The sequence below is a fragment of the Macaca mulatta genome, chromosome 16 (genome assembly GCF_049350105.2).
Source record: "Macaca mulatta isolate MMU2019108-1 chromosome 16, T2T-MMU8v2.0, whole genome shotgun sequence".
NCBI classification, from domain to species: domain Eukaryota; kingdom Metazoa; phylum Chordata; class Mammalia; order Primates; family Cercopithecidae; genus Macaca; species Macaca mulatta.
This window is the reverse complement of record NC_133421.1, coordinates 64,988,806-64,993,022: the sequence shown is the minus strand read 5'-3', so window position 1 is coordinate 64,993,022 and position 4,217 is coordinate 64,988,806. Positions and strand designations below refer to the sequence as shown.

Sequence of the window (4,217 nt, the reverse complement as noted above, 5' to 3'; positions counted from 1 at the left end):
GGAGCATTGCCCACTTTCCTGGGTGGCGTGACTACCTCACTAGGCACTGGAGGCGGGTGCTGAAAGGCTCTGAGAAACTCACTTGCACAGAATGAGGGGGTGTGCGTCAGCTTTAGAGACTTGGCCAATATGGTTTTCCCACAAAGAAAGGCACCCAGCACATTCTCAATAAAGACTCATTAATTTGAAAAAAAAAAAAAAAAAGATACAAAATGCATGAGAAGAACTGTCTAAGTAATCATGTGGTGAATGGTTGCAAAACGATATTATAGCAAATGATCTTTTTTAAAAACAAAAAAAAAAACTTGCTTCTTTTTATTTAATAATAAACCTTCTAGCAAATGACCTTCTCTGAATTAGGTTTTCATGACGTGGATTTGTTAAAGGTTTGAAGTGAATCGCATCCTTCCTAAATTACCTTTTCCTGCATCCTCGCTAAACTTGAGAGGCTGGTGGCTCCTGAAAGTAGCAATCATCTTTACATAATCCTTTTCATAACCACAGCACAAAGGAGGGGTGTCAGTATGCTCCCACACCAGAAGAAAGCCTTATGATTCTGCAATCATGGGGAATTCAAAAGATAGTGTTGTGCTGTGCAGTCCGCGTTTCATAGTTAATAAGTAATATCCTCTTCACTCCTTTTCTTTTTCTGCCAGTAAATTGAGCTTGGCAGGCCTGTTATTTTCCTTATAATGCCAACTGATGAAATTGCCTCCCAAATGCAAGCCATCGTCATTAACACAAGTGCCTCGGAAGGAGATGCACAAGATGGCTCCCTCCCCTGCAGCTGGGGAGAGACAGCTGCCACTCTACATTAAAAAGCCAGTTCAAAGAATCAGATATGAAATCTTGCTCTTCAGGGCACCAAGCGGACTCGTGTGAATAGTCATCACTGTTCCCAGTCGATCTTGGGTAGAATAAATCCGTCCCCAGACTCCTGGACTCATTCGTTCAACAAAAGGGATCCGGTAAGGCTCCTAAGACTCTATTTTTCATTTCTCCTAGTTAGTTAACTAGTTAGTTAGTTAGTTAGTTAGTTAGTTAGAGTTAGGATCTCACTCTGTTGCCCAGGCTGGAGTGCACTGGCAATCATAGCTTACTGCAGCCTCCAACTCTTGGGCTCAAGTGATCCTCCTGCCTCAGCCTCCTGAGTACTTAGTATTACAGGCAAGCACCACCATGCCTGGCTATTTTCTTTTTAATTTTTTTGTAGACATGGGGGTCTCACCATGTTGCTCAGGCTGGTCTCAAACTCCTGGCCTCAAGTGACCCTCCTGCCTCAGCCTCCCAAAGTGCTGGAATTACAGGTGTGAGCCACCACACCCAGCCCAGACTCCTAAGACTTTAGAAATAGTTGCCTTGTCCTCTAATAAGAAACCCCCAAAGAGAGCTGTAATTCTGACTGGTTTTCTCACTTGGGAATGGTTGTCTTGGAAGTAGCATTGCAGCTGACATCTCTGTATTTCTAAACTGCTCTGTGGGCTTTCTCTATCAAATCAGGAGTCACTGCCACATGCCTTTTCTTCCACTTGCACAACAGAGCAAATGAAACCTAAGTCTCTGCTGGCTTTATAAACATAACTTGAAAGGCTCAGTTATTGAAATTAATAGGGATAAACATTTTTTCCCTATTGAATCACCTATTGGATCATTCAAAATTCACAGTGGGCCAGGCACAGTGGCTCATGCCTGTAATCTCAGCATTTAAGGAGGCGAAGTCTGGAGATCACTTGAGCCCAGGAGTTTGACATCAGCCTGGGCAAAATAGTGAGACCCCATCTCTTAAAAAAAAAAAAAAAGAAAGAAAGAAAGATTAGCTAGGCATGGTGGCGAGAGCCTGTATTCCCAGCTACTTGGGAGGCTGAGGTGGGAGGATAGCTTGAGCCCAGGAGGTCAAGGCTGCAGTAAGCTGAGATCGGGCCACTGCACTCCAGCCTGGGACTTGTGCTCTCTCCCTGCTCTCTCTGCCTCTTCTCTCCCCTAGAAGCCCTCCTGGTCCAACCTGAACTTCTCCTTTAGATCCTTCAGTCTTCAGTGTGAAACAAGGTGAGTCTTTATCACTAAGTCCCTTTCCCGTTGTTTTGTTTTACCAATGATTTCTCCTCATCTGGGATGAAGGGTGGGGAAGGAAAGAGGGGAGTGAGGGAAGTGAGTAATGGGAAAAGCAATAATCACTCATCACTAACTGTCACTTATTAAAAACGAGCATCTCAATTAAAACTATAAAACTATGTTCATCGAGTTCAGCCTCACCCTGCAGAATCAGATTTTGACTTCAGTTGCCCCCGTAGGGTCTAGTTCAGACTGATTAGTCAGACATAAATCATGGAGCTGGCTCATTCTTGGGACCCTTCAGGACTTCTTAGAAGCAGCAGCGCTCTGACGTCCACAGTCTATTTCCCTAACCAACCCCGACACGCACAAAAAATTACATCTTCTTATATGTGTAATCGATCTTATTCTGAGAACTGTTCTGATTGGCTGCAGCTCGCTGAAGTGTAACCAACTACCGTGCCCTTGGAGCTCATATCGTTCCCTCCCATGAGGCTGCTACTTCTCCACCCCACTCTTGGCTAATCAAAACCCCACTCTCCACTGGTTAAACACATTCAACACACCCTTATCGTGGACCACGAGGCAGGCATTAAAAGTGATGTTGTGGTTGATTATTTAATAGTTCATGATATATTTGTTATATAAAAATAGCTGTTTATAAAACAATAGGTGTTATAAGTATAAACCCATTTTAAGATGTTTTTTTCATGGACAGATATGGTCATCTCCAAAGGGTTCTTATTTTCCCTCTTGTGCTTTTCAACATTTCACAACATTTTACAGTGAGTACTTTTGGGTTTTTTTATTTTTTATTTTTTGAGACAGACAGGGCCTCACTCTATTGTCCAGTCTGGAGTGCAGTGGCACAATTACAGCTCACTGTAGCCTCAACCTTCAGGGTTGCTCACGCAATCCTCCCACATCAGTCTCCCAATTAACTGGGACCACAGGCATGCACTACTATGCCTGGTTAATTTATGTATTAATTTTTGTACAGACTAGGTCGCCCTATGTTGCCCAAGCTGGTCTCAAATTCCTGGGCTCAAGCAATCCTCCTGCACCTGGCCACAGTGCGTAGTTTTGTAATGGAACAAATGTGAAAAGAAAACATCGCATCTGTTACAGGCTTCATTGTGTCTCCCCACTCAAATTCATATATTGAACTCCTAACCCCTAGTACTTCATACTGTGACTATATTTGGAGATAAGGCTATATCAGGAGATAAAGAACACCAGCCATATTGGATTGGGGCCCATGGATATGACCTCATTTTACCTCAATGAAGTCAATGGTGGGTTCTCATCCAATATGACTGGCATCCTTATAGGAAGAGGAGATTGGGGCCAGGTGTGGTGGCTCATGCCTGTAATCCCAGCACTTTGGGAGGCTGAGGCAGGCAGATCACGTGAGGTCAGGGGTTCGAGACCAGCCTGGCCAACAGGGTAAAACTCCATCTCTACTAAAAATACAAAAAATTAGCCGGGCGTGGTGGTGCAGGCCTGTAATCCCAGCTACTCTGGAGGCTGAGGCAGGAGAATTGCTTGAACCCAGGAGGCAAAGGTTGCAGTGAGCCAAGATCTCGCCATTGCACTCCGGCCTGGGCGATGGAGCAAGGCTCTGTCTTGGAAAAAAACAGGAAGAGGAGATCAGGACCCAGACAACCACGTGAGGACACAGCAAGAAGGTGGCCATCTGCAAGCCACAGAGAGTGGCCTCAGAAGAAACAACGCTGCCAACCTCATGATCTTGGACTTCTGGCCTCTAGAACTATGAGAAAATAAATGTCTGTTGTTTAAGTCGTTGAGTCAGTGGTATTTTTTACAGCAGCCCTAGGAGACTAAGACACCACCCACCTTTCAAAGACCAGCTCCAATGCCAGCCCTGCCACGAAACCGCCCGTTCCCAAACTTCCCCTCCACCCAGCCTTCGGTGGTTATGGTTTTTGTGTCATTTGGCCTTGTTTAGGGTAAACTTTGCTCACCCTTCTCCCCTGCTAGGCTTCCTGAGAGTGAGGTCTGTGTCTCATTTGTCTTTTTTAATTCCACCACTACTTGTCTGGATGTCTGGGAGGGCTCATTAGAGGCTGTTGGAAACATGAGAGAACAACTTCCCTGGGATGCCAGGGGTGGAGGGGGGGCAGTGGGCGGGGTCAGACCACAGA

At 45.2% G+C, this 4,217-nt stretch overlaps 1 long non-coding RNA gene across 1 annotated transcript; it reads left to right on the top strand.

Annotated features, from left to right (window-relative positions):
• Positions 1 to 521: 521 nt before the first annotated feature.
• On the top strand, positions 522 to 3,852 carry LOC114673000 (uncharacterized). Its single transcript, XR_003723535.2, has 3 exons — positions 522 to 968; positions 1,985 to 2,046; positions 2,771 to 3,852. It is a non-coding gene; the product is annotated as an uncharacterized LOC114673000 (long non-coding RNA).
• Positions 3,853 to 4,217: the final 365 nt, after the last annotated feature.